Consider the following 27664-nt stretch of genomic DNA (forward strand, 5'->3'; position numbering starts at 1 on the left):
GATAAATTAGGTGACTGGTCTCAGTATTCAGTCTGATTTACAAGAGATTCTTTTGAAGTGATAAATGCCTATCAGCCTGCAGTATTACTCTGCAGAACAGAAGGATCTGAACATACTTGACCAAACAGCACCATGTTTTGTTTCTAATAGATAATTCAAATGATGCAATATAGAGACATTTTTAATCAGTTACGAGTAGCGAAGCCACTGTTCTTGTTTAAGACTGACAAGTCTGAAAACAGAAGTTAACAGAAAGTCACAAGTCATTCTTGTGACAAGTGCGTGAAATCTAAAGAACAGATTCCATATGGTGTCATATTTCAAGTTGTATGTCAATGACTTCATCAGAAAGTTATACCCTTTCAGTAGGAGAAATGATACCTTTGAAAACATGTGTGGCTGCATGTAAAAAGTAAGCTCTCCCTGTCTTCACAGAGAGCCAAGACACTTTCTGCTGAACAGGCAGACAGAAGAGAAAGAACAGATGTAATTATCAATCATACACTGTCATTAACCCAGCTCTTTCAATATGCTGAAGAGCAGAATACATACTGGTCAGTTACTCATACAGACCAGAGCTGTCTTCAATATAGATTTCTTATCTGTTGTTTATACTCCAATATAGTGAAGGCAGTATAATCTGAATGTCTTAAAGTTTAGGCCTGTGGATGGCTGCTAAGTCCATATGCATTTGTTATCACTTGGACATCTCCTACCAATGGCACAAGTGAGATGGGCTTAGTCATAGAAATTACATGCATCAGTGTAAACTGTAATCAACATCCTGTCCAAATAATTCTGGCTCCTCTTTGGCATAGTGGACAGTGCATAGTTCAGATCTTCTTCAGAGTTCAGATCCACTCTTTCTGCAAACACAGAAGAATGGTCACCTACAGTGTGGAAATGAGATCATACTATTCTTCAAAGATATCCAAGTCTCTAAGATCCCAGAGGAGTTTGCTAACACGAGTTGCACACAGCAAATATTTAGTTCATTGTTTCTCCTCTGAGTTATTTCCACTGTAGAAAAATATTTGTGTCTATGCTCAGACACTACGATGTTGTGGATAATTATATATCGCTGAAGACAAAGATGTACCTAAAAAGATGAAGCTCAAAGCACTTTTCTGCAGAAGTGGAAAAACCAATGTCAGTATTTTAAGAGGTGCTTAAGTTCAGCATCTGTATTTATTTCCATTCTGGATAGCAGTGAGAGAAGCTGCTAATTAGAACTATTGAGTCTGATTAGATTACTAAACCCTTTAAATGTGGATTAACAAACATATAGTAATAACATGAGTTAATGAAACTGAATTTTCTCGTCTGTATTTTAAAATACAGTCTTGAATCACTTGCTTGAAGTCACCTTGACTCTCTATGTCTTTTGAATTCATATGATTTCCTGTAGACACTGTAGTTCCTTTATATGTTGTCTTTTTTTTGGTTTGGTTTTGTTTTGTTTTAATAGAAGCACTATTTCACAGAATTATAGAATATCCTGAACTGGAAGGGACCCATAAAGATCCTCAGGTCCAGCTCCTTGCCCTACACAGGACACCCCAAGAGTCACACCATGTGTCTGAGAGTGTTGACAAGTGCTTCTCGGACTCAGTCAGGTTTGGTGCCGTGACCACTTCCCTGGGGAGCCTCGTGAGGGAGTTGTAGACTGTCATGAGGTCTTCCCTAAGTCTCCTCTTCTCTAGGCTGAACAATGCAAGTGACCTCAGTTGCTCCTCATAAGGCTTCCCCTCAAAGCACTTCACCATCCTTGTGACCCACCTTTGGACAATCTCTGAAAGCTTAATGTCCTTTTTATATTGTGGTGCCCAAAACTGCACACAGTGCTCAAGGTGAGGCCACATCAGCACATTTACTATGTTGGTTATATGTGTAGCCTGTAGAACTTCTATCATAGGATCATAGAAGTTCCTCAGGAACCTTCTGAATTGCTTTGCCCTGCTGTGTTGTCCGTCCAACAGATATCAGGGTGGTTGAAGTCTCTCATGAGGACCAGAGCCTGTGAACATGAAGCGTCTTCTTTCTGTCCATGGAATGCATCATCCACTTGGTCTTCCTGGCTGGATGACCTGCAGTAGACCCCTGCTAAAATGTCACCTGTCTCTGCCCTCTCTTTAATAATGACTTATAAACTCTTTGTTGGCTCCTTATCCATTCCCAGGCTGAACTCCATGCATTCCAGCTGGTCACTGACATAGAGGGTGACATGTCTTCCTTGTCTCCCCTGTTTGTCCTTCCTAAAGAGCATACATCCATCCATTCCAACACTCCAGTCATAGGAGCCATCCCATCACTTCTCCAATGATGCTGATAAGATCATAGCCCTGCAGGCATATGAACCTCTTTAACTCCACTTGTTCATTCCCCATGCTGTGTGTGTTTGCACAGAGACATCTAAATTGAGCCCCTTATGAATCTGATTTACTAGCTGGAGTGGCAGGAATTCCTTTGTGCTGTTCCTTAGGTCCTCTCCCGCTGACCTGTCATCCTTCTTCAGGCTCTGGACATCTGTTGGTTGATGGATCTGGCATCAAATTGATCTGAATGGCATGAATTGAGGTTCCCCTTCTGAGGCAACTTTAGTTTAAAGCCCTCTTCACCACCTTGGCAAGCCTATGCCTGAAGGTGCTCTTCTTCTCCAACAGAGGGTCCCCATTGGCCCCCAGAAGACCAGGTTTCTTAAAGTGAATCCCATGAACTAAGTAGCTAAACTCCTGACTATTTGAACCTCACAAAAAGAAGGAAATCCACTTGTTTAACTTCAGTTTCTTCGAGGAAACTTCAAAGAAACATGAGCAATACGATCCAAAAACCTGCATCTATATACCAAGATTTATGGAGCAGTAGAAATAATAAAGTATTACCAAAGGCAAAAGACAGTTCTCTAAGCTTAAAAAAACAGTAGGGGAAACATTTGATAACAGTTCTTCAACCTGAATGACTTAGTGATGTCCTTGGAGAAAGCCTTAAATAACAGTTGTGAATATTACTAAATTTTGGTGGTCTATTGATGAAACATTTTATTTCTGCAACTCTACACTGACATTTCAGAACAAATTACTTCATCTTGGGCTTTGTTCTTGTCCATAAATAAATGTGAGGGCCAAACGTTCTAAGAAGGACATAAATGGATACTCTTTTTCTCTGGAAATTGTGAGTTGACCTATTGCTAGACTACTTGCTCCAAATGTATACTATCTGCTTATGTCTGTGATGGGTAACCAGCATAAAACAATAGGGACATACACAAAGAATCAGTAAAAAAATACACATTACATATCAAAACGCCACTTTCTTCAGAGTTGGTTTGTAGGTCAAGAGGGTCTGGATGATTATAAAGAGCTCTGAATTCTTCTTTTCAGAAAAAAAAAAAAAAAAGAGAATCCATTTGACAGTTCTGAATTCAAAGGTTTAGGAATCAAAAAGGGGAAAAATATTTCCAAGATATTTCTATTAGATCATGTCCTGCACAAGCAACTGTTGGAGTTGAACAGATGGTTAAAATATTTACACAACAAAAAAGATGCCGTAATAACTCTTCTTAACTAGAGAACTATTTCTATATTAGAAATAAGCAGTAAGCTGAGCTACTTATATCATTTACTAACCAGAAAAATTTTGACTGCCAAAGGCCTAAATCTTATCTTGAAGGTTCTGCTTGAAGTATGTGAGGTTCTGACTTTCTTCTTTAACCACAAGGATAGTTCCATAGTTTAAATCCTGATAAAATTGAATGGTGAACACTGGTTCTTGTTAAAACATAATTCTTCCAGAGGACTCTTTATAACTGGAACCGACAAAGATATCGAATGCAAATGAAATAGACAAGGTTCTTTATTTTATTTTAAATTGGCCTGACGTGCTTCATGACATTCATTTCAATGATTTCCAAACCGCAGCCTGAGAAACCTCTTAAACTTATCAGACAGGATTCTGTTCCACTAAAGTTTTTAATTCTTACGTATCAAACAGAAACATTCTCAATACCAAAAGGCATCACAAATTGAGCATATGGTAAATCTGGGCACTAGTGAGTCTATGTTTGATTGCTGAATATTAATTTCAATATATAAAGTTATATAAAAATATATATGTGTTTTACAGAATGCATAATTTTATATAGGCATAAATAAATACATACAGTATATATGTCATTATATATACTAAATATTGAGTTCAAGTTAGTGCTTGTAACAGAAGCTGCCTACAAAGATCTAGGATTGTTTCAAGGCATGATCTTCAGTAAAACAAAAGCAAAAAATCTGTAATTATAACTATTTTCTCTACACTGTTGTGAGATTTGTGCTTTCCAGGTGTGAGATGGCTGCTGTTGAGAAATGCTTCAATATCGCAGTGCTTTGTTCTTTGCCCTTTGCCTCCTTTCCCTTGAAATGAGCACAGCAAAAGGCATCCAGTGTCTCATGCAGAGTTTTATGAGAACAGAAGAGAATTACCTAGAAGTTAATTTTTTGAAGGTGCAAATGCAGTCTGTCAGGTGGAGAAGGAGGTTCTGCCCACCATGTCCCTATGTTGCAGGTTCCATCCAGCAACAGCCTCTGACTTTGATTGGGAAGACTTCACATGTTCCCTGGGTTATGCTGAAAAGTCATCTTTGTCACCCTGCATGCTTGGCTCCTCGTGCTCTTCACATCATACCTCTTACTGTACACGTTTGCTGCCGTTTTGCTGCTTGCTGTGTTTCTCCCCTACTACCAGTTTCCCCAGGTGCTCTAAAAGCAGCACCCAGCTGTGTGTGTTTGATGTGACTCTGGAGAAGAGTAATCTCCCCTCCAGCCACAAGCTCCCCTCAGACTCGGGTTGTGGAGCCAGGACAAATCACAGATGGGTCTATGCCCCAGATACTTAGCTACAGCTTTTCAGAAGATTCAGCATATATAGAAAATAAAAAGAATCAGATTTATAATTCTTCCCGGCCCCTACCTCCACCTTTAATGTACTTGGAGGTGAACCACAGCGTACAAAGGAAATATCTACCCTTTTCTAGTCATATTGCTAAAGTGTATTTTTTTACCATTTAGAAAAAATACATTCTCTCTCATCTACACTTTCATCATTATTTAGTCAGTACTGTCAGGTTTTAAATGAAACCTTATTTTAATTTTAAAAACTTTTATTTAAAATTTTTTCTCCTTTCTCCTGAGAAAAGAAAAAGGATATTATTTCTTCAAATGGTTTAATAAAAACTTATCTTAGTTTTCCTCTTTCCCAGCACAAAAAAATCAAGGATAAATGTATTTTTTTCCTATTATTTTGGTTTTTCTTCAGGATTCTTTTGGAATTTTTTTTATTTCATGACCGCTATTCCTTCTTTATTTTAGCTGGAGTGTTTACACTGCAGAGATCCAGTAGTTTAAAAATCTGATTATAAAAGGAACCAACAATCAAATTAAGGATTGTGTGAAAAGTTCAAAAAATCTTCTACTATTTTTAAATATTTCCATAAACATATTTATCTCATATTTAAAAATATTTTTTTTCAATTTGTGAGAATACTCATCAGAGGATGATTAAATCCATGCTTATTAGTAAGGAAACTTCTGAAGAATCCTTTAGTTCTCTTGTCTGACTGGATTTTAAAGTGATCTTTCCCAAGACCTTTCAGAGGGCTTATCTATGATTCCACTGAAAAAACATCATTTGCACTTACAAGTTCCTCCTTCTCCAAGGCAGAGGTTTTTTCATATCTGTACAAGAAGATGGTTAACACACATCAGGAAAGCACCATGTTTCCAGTAAGTTTTAGTAAGTAGCAGTAGAGCTAACTCAAAAAAACAAATACAGGAGTTTTTTTAAGTTTATCTACTTTTTGTGCACCTAATCAAGTGGATCTTATCAATAAGGTATAAGAATGAATTAACAATGGAATTCAGTTGCTCTGCACAAGGACATGACTTCTTCTAGGATTTTTTTCTGAGATAGAAGGGATCCCCATCCATTGAATGGGTTGTTTGTGGAATCAAGTCAAAGAAAGTTGTCTCAGCCAGGCATCTCTTGAATCCTGTACTGAAGGATTCAGGATTTGAGTATTAGAACCCCTTGGTGTGTTTTTCTCATGTGACACAGTGATAAGAGTATAGCTTAATGCATCTGTGATTATTCCAGCAAACTCTATCCTCTAACAAATTTTGCATGAAAAAAGGGAAATAAGAAACTATAAATCCACTTGTCATTCTTGTGATAAGAAGATGATCTATTTAATTAAAAAAAAATTTCCTCCAAATTTCAGGTAGGAAAACAAAGGAATAAAATTGCCAATAAAATAATTACTATTACAAATTCAACTTATCAGACTATGATAATTTCAAATAGACTCTATATATTTAACTACTAGTATTGTGCTCATCAACCATGCATAAATACGAATTAGGCATCTGTTAAAAAGAGTGTCCTGTAAATTGCTATATATTTGCTACCTCTGTGGGACTGAGAAACTTCAATATACACCTTTGTACATCTGAAAATGCATTTCAATACTTTATCAAGACCAAGGAAATTATTCCCCCCAAGAAAAGCTAAGTGATTGCCAGTTAAACTGGGAATAAACCCAAGAATTCAGAAACATATTTCAATTAAATAATTTATTTTGTCTGTGGATAGATCTACCATTTGAAAAGAAGTTCTTTCCTTCATTTACTTGATTGCTTTTGTGATGTCTTATAAAGCAGTTCCCAGTGATGAATATGGTAATACTGAGCAATATCTCCTTAGAACTTTATCATAGTGTAATCCAGACCTTCTGGCCTATATTTTACATATGTAACTTCTTCTAGAAAAATGCCTTATAGTGGATTGAAGAATGGGTGGAAACACCCATATTAAGCACATTAGCCTAGTAATATACAAATGTGAAAGAATTAAGTTGGTTTTAAATCCTTGTATGTATTTTTGTATCCCATCCCCAACTAAGTTCTCAAACATTTCCTTTTTAAAGGAAAAATAAAAAGAAAAGAAAAAAAGGAAAGATAGTTAGAAATCAGATTATCATACTTCAAATCTGGTCTTCATTTAAGCAGAATGTGAAATATTCTGTAATACTTTTCCATCTAAGTTTATATTTTCTCCCTTTCTAATATTTTTTTTTCACATACTGCCTTATCCCTTCTACTTTTGTAGTTGTATGACTTCCATTCCACAGAAGCCAAAAGTTTATTTAATGCAGTTTAGTTAAACTGCCATTTAAGAAATTTCTTCTCAGAAATTTGTACCATGCCACAGATGTTTTAAATGGGATCATGGGATTCTGACTGTGAAATAGTGCCCTCTTTAAAATGCAAAAAAACCTCAGCCAAAAGCTAAAATTTCCAATACATTTCTGTCACTTTATAGGAGTTATATGAGACCTTTTTTACGTCTAAAATCTAACCCAATCAAGAGAATAAATAATTACTACATGTTCCAAATATTAAATATGGTGAAAGGCTTTCATATTGCAAATGCTGTGGCCTAGACGTATATGTCAGTGTGTGCTATAACTTTGCCATGACTATTCATCTTGAGGTTCTAAGTGCAAAACCAAGGGAACTCATTAGAGATTTTGAATTGTAAGAAGAAAACATAAGTGTGGATGACCAGTAGCTGAATAAAGAAGGAGAATGACTAAAAATCAACAGTTGTATTGACTTTTTCTTGAAAATATACAATAGATATGTTCATTGTTTAGAGTTCCAGGATTCTGCTTCTTTCTGTAAGATAGCCACATTCTTCATGCACAAAATGCTGTTCAACACAGTGAACTGGTGTATTGTCTCTTTCCCCATTTTGAAGTCTGACAAAAGCACAAAAAACATTCTGGGGAACTTAGGAGCCTGTTTCTTAGATAGCCAGCATTTAGATCTCAACTTTATCTCTGTAGGAGAAACAAACTTCACAGGTGATTTGATTACTTTAATTATTTTGTTTTAAAAGACAGCTGTTCCTGTGAAAATCTGTCTGTGAATCTTATTGTCTTAATAGTGAAATTATTAAGTTTTCAAAGTAGAGACTACATGTATAAGTAAACTAAGTGCATTGCAAAGCATTCATTGTTTTACATGTAATTTTTTGTTCGACTGCGTGTCCTGTGATGATTATAGCATACTTGATTGGGCACAGTATTATTAAAACCATCTTATCCTTAATTAATATGAGTATATATATTCTCAGCTAAATTGAGACCTCTGTATATTACTTTAGAAGTGTAGAATAGCCTTAAAGTAACCTAAAAATAAAGGATTTATAATTTGAAACAATACATTCCACTTTTATTTATTTAAAAAAACCCCAACCAAACAGATTTAAAACAACAAAGCAACACCCTTTTTTGATCTAAAAGAGAGAGCAGAAAAATTCTGGAGAGTGCATTAAAAAAGTCTTACAGACAAAGCTAGTGAAGACTGGAGAGTGGTAGTTCAGACAGACTTCTTGCATACTACAGCAAAAGAGAAATCACAAAAGAAAGTCAAAAGAAAGAAAAATTGGATTGTGTATGCATTAAAGTGTAGAAATTAGGTTTTTTACCAGGGTTGAGTACCTTAATTTTCTTTGTGATTAAAGTCATGCAAAAAAAGTTCTATGTTGTAAATGAGAGTGGTATTTCACTATATAGTTCGCTACTGTGGTAGAGCAGTTAATTAAGAGATTTTTTAAGAGGTAGACTCACAGAGAAATATCATTGACAGATAACTGTTCCTAAGAAAGTTGTCTATAAATCATTTATTCAAAACAGTAACTGGAAATTTTGCTTGTCAGATTTTTAAAAGCAGAGAAGCATTTCCTTGAACTTTTGCCTGACTTAGACTGCCAATATATTACAAGCACCTGGGAGAAGCCTCAGGCTCAAACAGTCAGGAACACATGAAGTTCCATTTTGTTTTAATAAGGGTCCCCTTCCTGTAGTAGACTTTGTTGTATTATTTAATTTATTCTACTATTAAAACTAGAAAAAAACAGAAATCTGTCTTACTGTCAGAAGAAACTTGAACTTAAGTTTACAGTAAAAATTGCTCTCATTATAAAAGGTAAATAGGAATTTTCTGGCTTTTCTAATCCTTGTAGAGCCATCCTCAGCAAATACTATGAGTAAAGGAGAAAAAATCTGCTTGTGTTAGGAAGAACCATATGTGGGAATGTCACTATGTGGAGACAGTTTGTATATATTTCTGATTTGTAATGGACCCGATTATTTTTCATGGCTATGCAAGTGATCCTGGAGGAGAAATGTCTCTTTTCAATGCAAAGGAGAAAGGAAGACTGATGTACTCTACTGTGCTATATTCCTGACTTGAAGGAAAAAGGAGGCAAGGTAGTTCAATCTTGACACCAACCCAGACCATGGCCTTTTTGCTGTCCTAATGTGATGGTGTTATAACATTCTATGTACTGGTGCTTCACAAAAGTGTTTTTGGACTAACACAAAAGAAGAATAATACAGCAGATCTGTGGCATGAATGCACAGAAGAGCTCAGCTAATTGAATGTCCCTGTATCTAAAACCACAGAAGTTTGCTAGAACATGGTTTTTATTTGCTTCCTTTGAGAACTTCAGGAAGGAGCTGAAGCAGAAGGAAATAAAGGGATAAATATGATCACACTACTGTGATGACTCTGACATAAGGTTTGATTAAATTTCCCATTTAATTATCTTTCCAGTGCCTGTTTTGAATGAATAATTTAGTACATATCTGCAGATCTTATGAGTTAAAATTTGAAGGCAAAATTCCTGAAAATCTCATTTTAGGCAGGATTTGAATTTTTTGGAACCTTTCTACTGATAAATGGGTCCTGTACAGCTTTTTAACTTTTCCAAATATCTGATAGTTACTGTCTCACTAAATTTCAAATATATATTGCAGTAAAAGAAATTGTGCCTGTAAAATTTACTGTCTTTTGCTTGTTTTTTTCAATATTATTTCAATAAGTGTTTACCACCATGGCCACTATTTCCAATAATTCACAAGGGTATGTCAGTCAATCAGCAGAATAGAAATACTTTTGTTCAGACAGCTGCAACATCAGTCTGACTGGCCACTGACTCCTATTTTCCAATGGCATTCAAGTTACAAGCCACCACAGAGAAATGACAGACCTCATTCTTAAAATCTGCAACTATATATTTGAACTTTCAATCCTGCCAAAATATGGTACAAACACAGTGAACTCTAAGTTCTCAGAATAAATAACAACTGCATTTTCTTCTGTGGCAGGCCATAGCTGAAAGATTGTGAAGTATAAAGCTTGTAAGAGAGTTTTACATTATGTGAATGTCACAAGCCTTTAAAAGAGGGCAAAACCCCACCCTTTAATGCTATTGTAGGCAGCCATAAGTATCACAGTGAGATTGCTATTAGAATGTAAACTTTCTGTAGCCCTACTTCAGAATGCTAACAATTGAGTTACTATTGGCCTTCATGGAGACTCAGCTCCATAAAAGGATGTTAAACATTTTCCTATCCTTAAGGATGAACAATAAAATATCATGTGGGATGTATATAACCTCTTGCCAGCAATATGTAATCCAGTAGCTAATACGGATGTTTGGAACACAAGTATCTAATTTTCTTCCTGGTTAGTACTTTTACTCTACTGCTTGGAGTAGGAGTAAGTTGATTTCCAAGCATCTAATGCTGTAGACCTTGGTGGGAAAAAGTAGTCTAGGAGATCAGATATGACTTTACAGGCTGCACAGTCAAATTTGAAGATGTGCATGTGCTGTATGCAGAATCAACCACTGGCCTAGTACAAGCCCGGCATACCAGTCCGGTCTTTGCTAAGTCTTAGTTACGATATTAAACTTGTTTAATATTGTAAGAAGAAGATAGAAGAAGAGGGAAGGATGTCTGCATGACTGACACTTACTTCAACGGGAGGACATTTACTCTCTGAGTGGTTTCATTGGTAGCCTCTTCTTTGCTTTCCATAACAATTTCACTGTTTTCTTGAGCTGACTGCCACATGAGTAAATACAGCTACACACTTATTCTGCCGATCTGGTCAACTCTTCACAGCTGCTTATCCATGAGAAAAGAACAGCATTAAGGTTTACCAGTGAGTAGGGAAAGAAGCTGCACTGAAATATTCTCACTTAAGATAAGGCACTGACCTGTTTTGCCTTGGTTTTATTCATTGAAGTGCCAATGCAATAACTCCGTGGAGCACTAGACTGGAAGTCTTTTAACACTTTAAAGCATTTTATGTTTTCTTGGGAACTTGCCCAAACTGACACTTTGAAGGAATTTTTCGGTAACCTGCCATGGTTTATTGTGGATAAAGAAATTACTTCCATACACTGAGTTAGTTCTACATCTGAATGTCACTAAAAGACAGTCATTCACATAGCTGTGCCTACAGTACTATGTGTAAAATGTGTGCTGCAGTTTCTGATGACAGTTCATTGAGGTAGGGGCATGATAAAGTGAACTCCACAGTCAAAAGACCATGACAATTTTTTTGTGTGTCCCAATACAGTTGCAGTCAAACTCAAGAGCAACAAACATAAAAGCTTCAGAAGAGATTTGATTTATTCATATGACCACCCAAGTAGGCCTGTTCCACAGCATGCTTACATGTAACAGTCTTAGCAATGACTGGCGTACCTGATGTTACACCCTTCTTTCACAGCTTCCAGCCTAGGGCCTCAAGTGTGGGTGTATTGGATACTAATGATGCCTTTCATTATCCTATTTCATTGTCAGCTTTCTTTGATTTCAGGAAAATCAGAGAAGGCATGTGACTTTCTCACACTGAGGCAGTTTCTCAGTTGGATTGCTCAGTTCTCATTATCGAATTTTTTTGTTCAAAATAATAATCAATTTTGACTAATAATTCTATTAGTAGAAACAAGCAATATAATGGGTAGCATAATTCTCAAAGATTATTCAATCAAAAAAAAGCTGAAATATTGAAAGATAAAGTTCTCTGAAGAAGTTTTAAACTCTTCTCTTAATCATAACCTCTTAATCATAACCAAGTTGATCCGTGTGACTATGAGGCCTCTACCTCCATCCCTGTAAGGCCTCTACCTCCGTCCCTGCAGAGGCTATTGTAAATTATAATTATTATAAATTATTATATATAAATATATAAATAATTATAATATATAATTATTGTAAAGTATTATAACTATAATAATCAATTCAAGATTGACATATAGATGAAATTTTATGCTTAGAATGACATGAATCAGAGAACTAAAGCAGGCTATCAATCCCACAGCAGTAACAATTATTCACAAAGCCTTTCAGAGGACCTTGCTGCGTTGGTCAAAATGGGAAATCACTGCAAAGGTGGTGGAAAGTCTGACATTGCTATTCTGGTGGCCAGACCTTCCAGGTATGAGGAGGCTCAGACTTGAGTGCTATGTGTCAGGTTCAAACTCTTCTGTCACAAGAGAACTAAATATTATGCATCTCTGGAGATAGATCCCCTCTGATTCCAGTGCTCAACCACGCTCTGGTTGAAAAGCTTTTTCCTGATATTTAACCTAAACCTCCCCTGCCTCAGCTTCATGCTATTTCCCTGAGTACTGTCACTGGTCACAGTGTGTGAAGTGGTCACAGGAGTGAAGATTTTTGTAAGACAGTTTTTCCTTCTCAGCTTGTTGGCTACGGGTCATACATCCATGTGGACAACATGGTAGCCCTAGTGATTTGTTGGCGATTATTCAGGAGAAAACGGATTGGACCTTATAACTGTGGAGAATCCTTAGCAGTAAAAGACATTAATAAGCACTAAAGAAAGTCATTTGGTAGACAGCACAAGTTGAATATAACTCCTGAAAAGTGAGTCTGGAAGAGCAGATGGATATTCTGGTTATTCAGTCTGGGTTCTCTTGGGCGGATGGGAAAAAAAAGCGAGGGAGAAAAGCTGTATCACATCAGCTTGCAGAGCACCTTTTGGAGACCCTGCAATGGAGACTCTTCAAGCAGGGCCAGAAGGAGGATATGGGGAGCTACAGACCTGTCAGTCTAACCTCATGACGGGAAAGGTCATGGAGCAGAACATCTTGAACACCATCACATGGCACATATGGGACAACCAGGGGATCAGGCCCAGCCAGTGTGGGTTAAGAAAAGGCAGGTCGTGCTTGAGTAACCTGATCTCCTTCTGGGACAAGGTGACCCACTTAGGAAATGAGGGAAAGGCTGTGCATATTGTCTATCTAGACTTCAGTAAAACCTTTGATACCAATTCCCACGGTTGGTGGGTTTCCCAGTTGGTGACGGGTCACCAGGGCTCAGAAGTGGGACCAGACTTGTTAATTATCTTTGTCTATGATCTGGATGAGGGGATTGAATGCACCCTCTAAAAGTTAGTGGACAGCACCAAGTTGGATGGGAGTGTTGATCTGCTGGAGGGTAGGAAGGCTCTGAAGAGGGATCTAGACAGGCTGGATCAATGAGAAGAGGCAAACTACATGAGGTAAACAAGGCAAGAGCGCCAGGTCTTGCCCTCAGGTTACAACAATTCCATGCAGAACAGCTAAAAAGATACTTGGTGGAAAAGGACCTGAGGATGCTCGTTGACAGCCAGCTGAACAAGAGCCATCAGTGTACCTAGGTGGCCAAGAAGGTCAATGGCATCCTGGTTTGTATGAGAAATAGTGTGGCCAGCAGGACCGGGAAACTGGTTGTCCCTCTGTTCTCGGTACTGTTGAGACACATGTGGAAGGCACTTAGGGATATGGTTTAGTGGTGGATTTGACAATGCTAGATTAGTGATTGGACTTGATGACCTTAGAGGTCTGTTCCAACCTAAATGATTCTATGATTCTATGAGTGCTATGTTATTGATAGGACTCATCTGGTAACTCTGTCTCTTACCTTTGTTTATCCTGAGCATGTGAATCCAGCTCATGTGTTAGGAAAACCACTATCATGTCCATCCAATTTTCATGGCAATACATGTGAGCTTTTGCCAAACGGTTGAAACACAGCCAAAGCAGAATCTGCTTTTCTACTGAAGTGGGAGAAGTTTTCCTCCTAAATCCATAGCAAGGAAGGGGTTATATTAGCTATTCCTTGAAAAGAAGTACTCTCTTCAGTCTGTGTGCATGGGTGACCTTTGTTACTGTTCTAGTTTGACTATTGAAGAGTAGTGAGGAAGCAGAATGGAAAAGATGAGATTCTGAGTGGCTAGCTTCAGACTCTCATAGAAGTCCCCCCTTCAGGAACATAAATATCTTCTCTGCTCTCTATCAGACCTAATGAAGTCTAGGTCTGTTTTTTGCTTGGCCCTCCTTCGCCTTCACCAACAGAGATACATCTGAAGTCATCATGAAGGGTTTCTTTTGTTTCTACTACAAAAAAAAGGTGCCATGACTACCAACAGAGGAAAAGATAGAGTACTTTTTACATGAGGACCTATGTCTGGCACAGAATTTCAGATTAAGTTTCCTTTTCTAAACATGTATGAGCAAAGAAATTAGTAAGAAATATTATGAGCAACACAAAAGGGTTCAGGCACCTGTGAAAATAAACTATTATTGTAATTTAACCTTAGAAAATCTTAAAAATTTGAAGATCTTGGAACCGAACCCACATATAGGTATCTAATATATCAAAGCATTGAAATGTGGCATAGCCTTCTGGGAAGTTTATGAGCTTCAGAGATTACTGCAGGGGAAGTAATAAGAACTAAAAGAAGATCTGAAATTCTTTTCTTGCAGGCTTACACTATATTCTCTGCCTTCCCCTCATCACTACACATTTTTAAACTTGTTAAACCACCTCTGCTTCACAATAAACCCCTTGGGAGAAGCACTGGGGGCAGTAGACAGCCATCTTTGCCTTGGGGTAGCGCATGAGACATCGTTTCTCCAGAATGTAGCCTGGGGTTGTCCTTGCTTTCCATCTCTCCACCAGCACTTCCATCTTTCCACAAACCTGGCACTGTGCAGCAGGTACACACATATAACTGTGATGAACTAAACCTGAGGTAGACCACATAACCATGAAGGGAGCTGGCTTCAGGCAGCAGGGTAGCAGTGCCAGAGGGAATGTGACCCGAATGGCTGGCTGCGCCTAGACTAATTCAGAGTTGTCTGATGTGGGTGTGTTTGTAGAATCATAGAATTATAAAATGGTTTGAATTGGAAGGGACCTTAAAATTCATCCAGTTCTAACCCTCCAGCCATGGGCAGGGACACCTTCCACTAGAAAAAGGTGCTCCGGGCCCCATTCAACCTGGCCCTGAACACTTCCAGGTACAGTAACAACTTCTCTGTGCAACCTGTTCCAGTCCCTCACCACTTTTGCAGTGAAGAATTTCTTCCTTTTATATATTACATGTAATCTAAATCTACCTTCCTTCATTTTAAAGCCATTCTCCCTCGTCCTATCACTGCATGCCCTTTTAAAAAAAACAGTCCCTCTAACTCTCTTGTGAGTCTCCCTTTAGGTAGTGGAAGACTGCTCTAAGGTCTCCATGGAGCCTTTGCTTCTCCAGGCTGAACAGCCTCAACTTTCCCAGCCTTTCTTCATAGGAGAGGTGCTACAACCCTCTGATCATCTTTGTAACCCTCTTCTGGGTCACCTCCTCTGGACTTGGTACAACAGGTCCATGGCTTTCCTGTGTTGAGGCCCTCAGAGCTGGACACAGTAATCCCAGTGGGCTCTCACAAGAGCAGAGAAGAGGAGGATCACCTCCCTCAGCCTGCTGGCTACTCTTCATTTGATGCAGCCCAGGATACAGTTGTCTTTCTGGATTGCAAGCACACGTTACTGAGTTTTGTTGAGCTTCTCAGCCACAAGCACATCCAAGTCTTTCTCCTCAGGGCTGCTCTCAGGCTGTTCCCAGGATATATCTGTGTAAGAGTAGGTAGGGGTGAGTTTTGTACTTCCTTCTGCTCCATTCTTCCTGTCCTCCTAAAATTAAAACTTGTTGGCAGACAGACAGAGTTATGTCATCCAGGAGAAAGCTGTTTTCATTCTGGTTGGGTGCCACAGCTCAGTCTGGCTATGAGGGAGCTCTTTACACCAGTAGAGGAGAAGGCTCTTACACCCTCATCTGTCTTGGAAAACTTGCATCACCCACCTTTGCAATGAAGACTCAACCTTCAGGACCCTGTTGTTCAGTCTACCAAGTTCTGTAAGCCAGTCTGCATCCTATGACAAGGGATGCTAGTTGTCGAGCTGCCAACAGCTTCTAACCTCACATAGTAAACACCACATTGCCACTAATGGTAACAGCAAGACAAGAAAATTTAGGTATGTCCTCTCTGGTGTAGAATCAGAGTTTTAACATATAACAGCAAACAAGGTTTTTTGTTTTTTGGTTTTTTTTTGTATTTCTCACTTAAGTTCTTAGGAAGAGTATTTATGAAGTATAGCTAGCACTTCCTAGAAGTATTTTTCCTTATACCTTGCATCAAATTCTTTCTTGATAATTTCCTTTCCAAAAAGAAAAAAAAAAAGTTTTATTTTGCAGAATTACTTCATGCTTCAGATGCACCTATGACTTCTATAAATTTCAGTGTATTTTCTGAAATTTCCTGGCCACTTTTGTTCTTTCATTAATCTTGCTTTTTTTATCAATTCCCCTGTATAGCACAACTCTCTTACTAGATATAAAGTCATCATAGACTTTGTACGATATATGTATAAGACAAATCAAATGACAAGTAATTTTTATATTTATAAAATTTATTTTTCATGGAAATTTTTAAATCATACATATACTCAGATTGGAAAGTCTTTGTCAAAAAAAAAAAAATCTGTCAGTGGTAATTAGCAAGAAATTAACAGTAATTTTCAAACCACAAATTTTCTTGGACAGCCAAGAATCTAGAGAAATGCTAACTGTGAAAATACAATTAAATAAATCCTTTTTCTCCTTTGTTGTTGGTTCTCTATGTGACTGTTCTTTCTGCGGTGCTATTGAAAGATCTTAACACCACTCATAAACCAATGTAAGCTGCAGGACAGATAAATGTTTACTCACTTGAAATTTCTTTACATTTAAGAAAGAAATAAAACAGTTATATATAAATATACATTGCAAAGCTGTAACAGTGAACTCTCATGCATCAACAGCTTTAACACAACTGTATACTTTAGTACGCACTGAAAATGAGTAGTTGCCACAGTAGCTGTCTCATGAAATATATCTTTTCAGTGCAGACACTTAGAAATCAAATGTTTGTGCTATCATTATACTACTTATATTGAACTTGTGACAATAGGTTGATTTTACACTCTTTTTAATCACAATTCCCTATCATGGAGATGAACCTTTTTCTTTGCAGCATCATTTTAGTTTTAATTCCTTCTGTATATTACAACAACAAAAATGAGTTTTGGGATTCCAAATTGTATCAGAGTTTACTGACAGTGAACTGTAGTTGTTTAGGTTTATGTGGTGGAATTACAGACACAGTGAACATGAGATAACACCTCGATTTGAAAATCCTACATTGAAAAACTATATTATTTATGCCATGTGATATTTTAGAAAGACAATGATATTTCCAGTTGCATATTTGAATAACACTGTCATCTAGTTAATTCTGATAAATAAATCAAACCACAGAAAATTCAAGAAGTATAATAACCAGTTACTCACACTCCAGCTCAGGTAGAAAAGCTTGCCAACATTCTCTGCATGTTTAGGTATAATTTTTCCAGTTTTCAAATAGCTAACGGCACTGCTTTATTAAATTTCCATTTTAAGAATAAGCTATTAATTTTCTACATGTACTATCTTTACATATTTTATGTTCGGTTTGTTTTTATTTAATTCCCCTAGTTTTGTTGGAACAAATAAGCCCTACAAAGCTTTATTCTTTTCTGTAATAACTTTTCATGTGACCATAACAAGACACTTACTGTAAACTGGAAAAAAACAAATAAGCATCAGACCAAATAGAAATGAACATTAAATGGCCTTTTTTTCCTGAGAAATCTTACTTTCAACTGCTCTCACATTTCCGCCCTGCCTTAATTTTAAATAAAAGTTTGAAGAGAGTTAATTGTTAATTACTTACTTCTGTTAATGAATACTAGAGTGTGGAATAGTGTAGTTTACTAAGTTATTGCCCCATTATAAATTAAGCAAATATAGGCTGCAAATATATGTTTGAAAGAAACCTATTAGTTGATTTCACATGCCACTGAGAAAAATAGTATAATTCTATTTTAATGATTTTATAAAAACTTGTATGTTTCTAGCTAGTTTTTGAAAGTAATATTGATCTATAAACACTTTTGTTGGATGTTTTATAAACTATAAGAAAGCAGATCCATATAGGTATTTTATTTTAAAACATTATATGAAAGTAAGAAAGCATTTTAAAATGCCCATTATGAATCCAGTGCCACATTCTTTTTGTAGCTGAAGTTCCAGCTGAGACGTAGTAATGAAGGGACTTGTACTCAGGCTGTAGGTGGCTTTCTCACTTTCCTCACATTGCACTGGGAAGGGGACAGGCAAAAGACTCCATAGATATGGGCTCCATTTGTGACTCTGCTATTGGTTTTTTGGGTTACTCAGTTTCTCTTCTTGGTCTTTTCTTTGTGAAGTGGGATAGCAGCACTGAGCTTTGTTCTGTGTCCTGACGTCCACAGATAAAAATGTAGAGCTAAGGATTGTGTCAGATTTTGATTGAGTTGTGATGAGTGTTTCATAGCAGTCCAAAGCTGTTTCCATAATACATGATTATAAAGCAAGAAAGTTCTTGGAACATGTCAACTATATGGGAAAGTAGGAAGGAACAAGATAGAATAGCGAGTGGAGATTTTCATGGTATTAAGTGTTTTGTGTCAGTCAGAGCACTGTACAAAAAAGATGTGCTCTGAAAGCTAAAGATCAGTCTTATTTATTTTCTAGTTGAGGTGCTCCCTTATAACACAATTAACTTAATTCTCTCTTTCCTCCAAAGTTTTCAGATTTTTTTTTCGTAAGACCCATGGGGGAAAAGAAGAAACAGAAGTGTGAAAGAAGGAAAGAAAGGTTATGAAGTTATGAAGTTCATGAAAGAAGGAAGACCATCTTGTGAGTTAAGGAATGGGTGCAGAACAGAATGATTGGTGACAGAATGGAGACAAATGAAAAATGGCACTTGATGGGACAGGTGAGGAAATGGAGGAAGGTGGCCAAGTAGGGGATACTTGTCAGTGCAGTAGCATCAATATAACTCTGATTCTCTGCACAAGTCAAAGCAAAGATAGCACTGAATTAATAGTGTCTGACAACCTATTGGCAGGAAAGAGATAATATCTTTGGAATCACCTGGCAATAAAGTAAGACCTGAGGACTTCCATGAGATTATGGTTCTAGAAATGGGATGATTTTTGTATGATTTCCTAAAGCATTTTTAAACTAGTGAATAGGTAGACTTCATGCACAGCATGTAATACGTTTATCACTATTCTCTGCTTTCACTGGTGTAGGTTTTGCATTTGTGAAAAGTCAACGACTGAGTTTAATATAGGGTTTCAGTGCTTCCAAACTCATAAGTTTCCCCTCTTTGGCAACAAAACTATGCACTATCAGTTCACACATGCAATTTATGATAATTCTGTGATTAAGATGAATGTCAAAAAAGTTAAATGCATTTGATTAACTCCAACCAGAACCCAACTCTGCAATGTTTGCAAACCATCTAGCTAAGTAATTTCCCTACCAACCATGACCAAGTAATGCACTAGGACAGACTGCTTGTTGTGACATTCTTCGCACGGCAGATTTGAGAAATTATTAATTTTTAAGGAGAAAGAGGAGATAGAAAAGACTGTATGTGTGCTCAATGACACACGCCTGTTTGTGCCTAATTCATTGGAAAAATTGCTCAAGAATTGTTCAGCCATGTTTGAATATGCTGCCAAGGTCAATGGGACCTTTCCAAAAGTGCTGGTTATGTGAGGTAAAAATGCTTGAGGCAGTTTCAACTTAAGCATTTTGGATATTTACTTGTTTTATTTGGAGAGTAGATAATCTGACTGTTCTAGCAGTCCCTTCTCTGAGCATTATTGATGATATATCTTGGAAAACTCCAAAGAGGGGTTTGACCAAGTGTCTAAAACCCAGTATTATATTACAAGGCTGCATAGTAGAGATCACCTGAGGGTGCAGAAAATGTATTCAGACACTGAAGACTTTCAAGTCAAATTCCATTTTTATGATAGTGGTAATCCAGAGACACAAAAGAGGAGTGTAAGTACAATGATTTCTTGTCCTATCAACATTCTTTTATATACTCTCAGAGGGCATCTAGAAAATGTGGAAGGGTTGATTTCAATTCTGAAATGGTCAATATGCATTTACAATATGATATTTTGAAAGCAAGGAAAGAGAACAATAGTAATATGTGCCAGCTACCGCTGTTCTGCGTGCCTCTGGAAACAGTAGATGCATAAGAATATCTACCTAGTTAAATACAACTTTTGTGTGTACACATGTGAGACTATCTGGATTGGATTAAAAGGTTGTAGTGAGTGGGAAAAGTTGCTGGATAAAACCTGGCCACATTCACCTTAACTGTCTGCTCTTCCAGGCATTGTTTCTGCAGTGTGGTTTGGGTATGATTTCTACCTGTTGCAGACAAGAGACGCTCCTTCAACAGAGACTGAAAGAAGGTTAGAATTGAAAGAAATCCAGCATTTGGCTAAACTTTGAAGTTTAACATAGTTCAAGAAGAGAGAAGACTATGATTCTGCTCCCATGAGAGTGAGTGTGAACAGAAGTAGGCATAAAAAAATACTTTGTTTCCCATATTTCTCTTAATCATCAAGTTTGGAATAGGTAAACCTCATATATAAGCAAGGCTGCTCTGGGTGTGGTTTGGTTTCCAACCTGGTTGTTAAAAATCACCTCCAGCAAGCTTTGCTGCCCTGGCCTTTGAGACTCGCTATGTCAGTGCTTGGCATAGCAGGAGTTTTCCTTTGCCCACAACTTCTGGCTCCCTGAGGCTCGGATCTGGAAAGGCTGATGTGCAGGCCCACCTTTGTCCTTGGATGTTCTTGGAAGTAGATGATATTCCTTTGGCAGGAATATCCCTGAGGCAAAGAAGGGTGATGATACAAGTTCACCTCGTTTACTGGAATGTCACTTGTACCATCCAGTGCTTTTTGCATTGTAATTATTTCCTGGGGGTAATTGCATGCTTTTTTAGACTTTCTTTTGCGCTCCCATGCTCAGCTGAAAAACTGCCAGAGGGCATTGCTGAACTGTTCCCAGGGAGAACAGTAATGTCTACTAGTCACTCTGACATTACTGTTATTTATAAATTCTAAACAAAAAAAATAAAGGGCTAGATATTGCGAACCCAAATACCTGCATTTGGAGTATGGAACTGGTCTTATGGTTGATAGTTCTTTTCCTGATCATGTTATATGTAGACTAATCATGTGCTCTGATGTGAAAACTTGGGCTACTTACTGATGCTATTCTACCAGTGGATGTGTTGGATGTGTCTCAAAGTGGTAGAAAAGTTGAGTATTGCTATGAGTCTCTCTTTACATGCAGCAATTGGGAAAGTTGTCCAAAAGGACAGTTACACACTTTATACCCCCAAAGAAGTGAGGGCACATCTCTTTCATCCAGAACAGGATTGGGGTTCAAGGGAGGAACTTTAAATCACAATTCTTAGATGGTGCTGCTCTCTGGTGCTGAAGCTCAGTACCACCATTTCCTACTAAAGTTCTTTATCTGTAAAATAAAGGTTTGGGGAAACTCTTAGTTATTAATTCTTTTCATTATCTATCATGATTAGAAAACAAATTCAGTGTATCCAAATATTTATTTATTTAAACGCCTGGTTAAAAAAAATAGTAGTACGAATACGGAACACTCAAATCTAATCTACCTTGAAGGGGTAAAAGACATATTCATTTTGCAGATAATGCAAAGCATCTTACACACCATGTAGGAGTACATAATAGACTACAGCTAGATATGACATCTAAGTAGCAACTAAAAATATTAATTAGTAGTAACTTTTTTGTGTTGTTTTCACACACTAATTTGAAGAATTGTTTTTAGTCTCAAGAGATTACAGTCCATTTATCTCACTTCAATTCATACAAACTAACTCCATTGCTTACTATTTAATAAGAACTACCACAAATTACTTAGAGAATGATTTTTTTACTGTTTCTAAAAAATTAAAAGTATTAATTTGGAGTAATTTACTTGCTTGGCTAAAAGGCTCCACATTTAAGGGATACTGCTACAACAGAGTTAAACACACAGAATCCTCCACATCACTGCAAACCTTCACTGTTGCATGCATTATGAAACTTGCATTGTAGTCTTATGAGTAAGCAATGGAAACTTCAGCTTACTTGTGTGTTAGCACAGAAGTTTAATTCCACACTTAGAAACCTTAATACGGCTATGCAGTATAAGTATAGTCATTCAGTTTCTTTTTTGCTTCTTGAAGGAAGTTAATATAAACCTTACTTAGAGTTTTGAAATGTAGCAGGGGAATTTGTGGGGAAGAGCTGCTTTTCCTTTGAAAGAACAGTCTTTAATGATGTAGGAGGAAACTCAGTTTTCAGTTCTGTTCAATCTGCAATTTCACCATTTTCAAGTTTTATACAGGAAAGTACCCTGAGCTGATATGTTAACTGTACCAGAAGAGCTTGTAAGATCACCTCTGCAATCTCTAAAAGCTAAGCTTAGGGTGAGATCTGTTTACGACTTTTCTAAAAATTAGTTCCAATGGGAAGTTTCAGAGCAGTTAACTTCTGCTACTGTATTTGTATGGGATGAGGGAGGGGAGGGCCTAAAAGGAGAAAATGATTAATAAAAAAACAGCTTTGAAATCTAGAGAAACAAGGGAGAGAATTTAGAGTGTCATAGAGGGAAATAACAGGAGAAAATTTTTTTTCTTTTTGAGTGAGGCAGCCTCTCGTCATTTATGGAACCTCTGAAGTGCATATATAGACATGTGGAAGCCTATCCATAAGCCTTCAGAACCTGCTTACAGCATAATGACACCTCAAATGCTGCCATACTTGATTTAGAAACCATAGAGTCTGACAGAGATGGAGCAACCTATTCTGTGGATAAGAAAAAACACTGAATTGAATGGCACTCAAGAACATACCTCATGCACTTTTTTTAACTGGGGCCTGGATTTTCCTCCTGACTTCAAAATGGCTGGAAGCTGTAGCCTTTCCTTTGATTTATGGTGGGCCAAAGCACACATTTCAGAGCTCTTGAGCAAAACTTATGGTATTTTTTGAGCTATATACACTTTAGTAAATAATGGACAAGATAGCAGAATTAGAACTGTGTAAGACTGACTGAAAACAGTGAAAGAGGAACTACAGGTAAACCTAGCCACCCATGAGATGTACTGCTGTTTTAGAAGCTTATTCACTGTTCCAAAATAGTATTATAATTTAAAGACTGCCACATATGGAAGATGTTAGCAGTTTCCATTGCCTCGTTCCACTTGATAGACATACCCACTGAACCTGTGCAGGGTCCGTTCCAAAGTAGGAGATTTGTGAAAAGTTTTCATGCTTCTGGTTCTTATAAAAACTGCTGTATAACCATTGTATGACTTTCATTTTGTTTCTGTTTCCACAGCATGAGCATTTTATTTTAGAGAAAATCTGATTATGGCATTGCTATTAAGTCCTAACGTTAGTAGGTGGAGATCTCCTGATTAAAGTCTATTTAGTCATTAGTACTATCTGCATGACAAAATGAAAGCTTATTTCTAATACAGAGTATTTACATGATCTTTATCACTTGTAACTATTACTGAAAAACGATAAATTAGGCGTACACTTTCAAAATAACACCTGGAACAGAACTCTCTCTACAAACTTGTTTAACCTTTTATTTTTTTAGTGACAGACTGGAATTTATTATTTTGAAAATCTTGTAACACCTGGTCTGTGATTTTATCAGAGTTATAAGAAATGCCTTGGAGGCAAGGGTGGGGGAATGGTTAGAACAGGAACTATGATCCTTTAAAAAGTGCCTTTTATCTTAAGAACAAATTTAGTTTGAAAATTCAAAGCACTCTGGACTGCAATTCATTCTGACAAATCAGTTCTTAAGGTGTTACTTATATTGCAGTTAAATAATCCTAACATCCCTGCTGACTGTCTAAGTTTAACCTCTGACCCCAGGAAATCTGATTAAGAGAGAAATGTAGATGGAGAAATCCACCAAGTATTTGTTGCATTTCTCTTCCCTCTGAAACGGGATGTTGTTTCTACATCCAAAATGTGATGATGTGAAGTTAACAGTAAATTTAAAATGACAAAGACAATATAAAGCAGTATAATAGTAATTTATCGCAAACATTCTTTTTAGGCAAATATGTTATACGAGATTTGAGACTTTTCTATTATCTCAGTGTTAAACTGCAACACTTGAAGATGCAATGGAAGGGTACTCTAACTCCTTCCTTCTTTGTCACAAGCACATAATGATGCAAGTATCAAAGAGACTTCTTTTTGCTGTCAAGCTTTAAAAATGTCTAAGAGCTGATTTTTCTCAGATGTGCTGCCCAAACCGTGTTTGGCCCTGATTCTGCATGGCACTGTTTACGGTGTCTTTGTCAGTGGGATTGCTAGTATCATCCCAAGACTGAGTCCTGGGAAGCCTGCCTGTCTGCTAAATGTCACTGTTGCTCATCAGCTGGACTTTGACAAAGCTAAACTTGAGTGATCGTTTCCATTTGAAACTTTTTTTGCTGTTAAGGACTGCCTGTCTTCAACATTGGACTAAAGCTTTTATTAATGCAACTGGAAACACAGCATTTTTGTGCTAACTTAGATATTAGACTTGCTGCTTAGCACATCTAAAATTAGGCTAGCATGAAAGTTTAAGAATGCAAATCAGCACTAAACCCAAAGTCAGTTTAAATGTTTCACTTTTTTTTAAAGATGGTTCCATAAAGAAAAAAGAGAAAGAGTTGTATAATTCAAGAACACATTTCCGTGTCTGCAAAAAAACCAAGTGCACAATCTGGGTAGAAAAGGAAAGATGGATTTTTGCTCCAGTGCAGATCAACTAATTTTGTTTTCTTTCCCATCTGTCCTCCATGTGAGTCTGTCCACATGAAAAATCCCACTTGGTGAAGCCCCACAGGGATGGCATCCATATCACAGCAAATGCTGGGACTATTCATCACTTTGGTGCCTGGGATAATTTTACAATAACCTTGGCAGGCACACTTCTACAAAAGATGATTTTCAGCTGTAGGCCTGAAACCAGATTAGATCTTGTTGTTTAATCACCATCATAGTCATATTCCCAATGCTCTTAAGAGAAGTTTCTTTATGCTACGTATTTCTTCATTCCAGAGTTACACTTTGGATGCATAAAGGGGCTGCCTATAAACTCATCTGAGACATTCCAGAATTAATCTTGGACAAAAACAAAAGGGATAAAATTAATGTGATATAATTAGTCTAAATGTAATTTAGTTGCAACTAGAGTTTGTCAAATACTTACAGTTTCTGCCCTTAACAAAAAGGATAAAGGATGAAAAGTGTGGGGTTGGGGTAATCCCAGGCAGAATAGATGAGTAACAATGAAGCTTTCAAAAGAATGTTCACATATGTCTGTATGACAGTGAGATTTATGATTACTCTGAGTTATTCACTTCAAAGTATCTGTAAGAATGGTTATTGTAAAATAGGACAAGGCAGAGCAAATTTCATGTTGTGGATAAAGAAAAATTATCACTGAAAATTATCCACAAAAGCAAATGAGCTGAAGTCATTCATATTTGCTCCTGGTTTAAGACTAGTGGCATATGGAGATTTCTAGAAGAGGAAAGTGAAGGTAAAATTAGGAAAAGTCCTTCCTTTATGTAATTTGTTTCTACTTGGTTTTGTAATAACATATTGCAACTGATGCCCCAGGGGCCGGTGTTCCCTGAGGTCGCTGAAAGCCTCTGATCAGACTCTAATAAGAACCGGATAAGGGTCCACGTGAGTGCACTAGAAGTCCATTTCAGGTTGGATTTCTTTTTAAATCACAGGCTTGAAAAAAAAATCCCTGTTGTTTTCAAAAGACATTGAAACACAAGTGTGAGAGATATGCAGACTAGAAACATAGATATTTTCCAAAGAATTGTTTTGAGTCCCATTCTGCAAAGTTTTCACTATGAAATCTATAACCATTCACTTTTCCAAGCATTGACAAAACCATGGCCTATTCTTGCTGAATGTAAGTTGATTTATGTGAGTGAAGACAAATGGTTCTCAGTAAGCAATCATCAAATTCAAAGTGAAACTCTAGAGCTTTGAACCCATATGACCTGAAGCAGAAACCAATGTTCACACCAAACCTTGCAAGGCAAAATTGCTGAGCTTGGAAGAAATATCAGCCATTCATCTGAATAGTCAGGGAAAAGAGTAGTTTTGTGAATATCAGCAAAACAAACTCGTTCTTTTTAATTTATCAAATTTATTGCTTTATCATTTATCACTCTCTCATCCTTTGAAATAATTACATATTATAAATTTTTTTGTGAGAAATAAATAGACTTATGCCCATTTACCTGGGCAACAGGAACAAAATTTTGAAGAGTCCATGCATACTTACATTTGCTTACAGCAGTATAACAAAAAATAGGGGGGAATTCAAATATTCATTCTCATGGACATATGTGGTAACAAAATGATTACTTTACATGCAAGAATTCCATGAAAAACTTGCTTCAAAACCAACCACGAAGCCACATCTCCAGGTACTGGAAACATGGGGATATCAGTCTAATCTCTTGGAAGTAACCTGGTCAAATAAAATCAATATTACTTTTCAGTGGAACTAGAATTTTGCATAGAGAAAAGCCTCTGTAGATGTGTCTATACAATTCTGTGTGGAGTTCACCATATTAATAAGGGCTAGGATCAATTCTTGCTTCTCTAGGCCAGACAGGTTCTTCTGTAAAAAATCACTGTGTGCCACTTTCCTCTCTCATTGTTCCTAAGATGCTCCCACTTATCCTATTGCTAATTCTTCTATTCCAGAAGGCCCTCACCATCCTTGAAGATGTATAAGTGGCAGCTTCCTACTTTCCTTCTTTCCAGCAGTCCACAGTTTCCATTACTTTTTGTTTTCCATTTGTCTGGGAAAAGGCATGATTCAGGATGTCTGATATACTAGTATACCTATACTGAGGGGAAGAGCTCATTAGGCTCATAGTTTTTTTTTTGTTGTTGTTTTTTTTTTTTTGTTTGTTTGTGTGGTTGGTTGGTTGGTTGGTTTTTCCTTTTTTATTTGGTTGGTTGGTTGGTTGGTTGATTGGTTTTTGTTTTTATATTACAGTTGGAAGGCTCTAACATGTCCCTTCACATAGTCAAAAGCTAGTCCTGTGAGAAGTCATTGCAGAAAAGTAAATGGACTAAAACCAGACTGAGTTTAAAATACAACAGTTAAAAGGAGTCATCACAGTGTGCAGTCCTTTACAAGGGAGTGCAGAGATTTCTGTTACACTATCATTTGCAAGGGCTTGGAAGGATTATAGAACACCTATGCTAAGAAAGTTTGTACATGATAAAAAGACTGGTAGAGCTAGACCTATGAAGAGTTCATACAGGGAGCAGTCTAAATATTTTAATTAACTTCGTGTCAGAAAAAACAAACCATTTTAAGCTGGCAGGACCGGACTGACAGAATCTTCACTTGATGACCTAACTCTAGGAGAAAGATGTTAGGGCTGGCTGTGATTTATACAT

The sequence above is a fragment of the Manacus candei genome, unplaced genomic scaffold (assembly GCF_025592945.1).
Source record: "Manacus candei isolate 608988 ecotype Guabito, Panama unplaced genomic scaffold, ASM2559294v1 h1tg000088l, whole genome shotgun sequence".
Classification (NCBI taxonomy): domain Eukaryota; kingdom Metazoa; phylum Chordata; class Aves; order Passeriformes; family Pipridae; genus Manacus; species Manacus candei.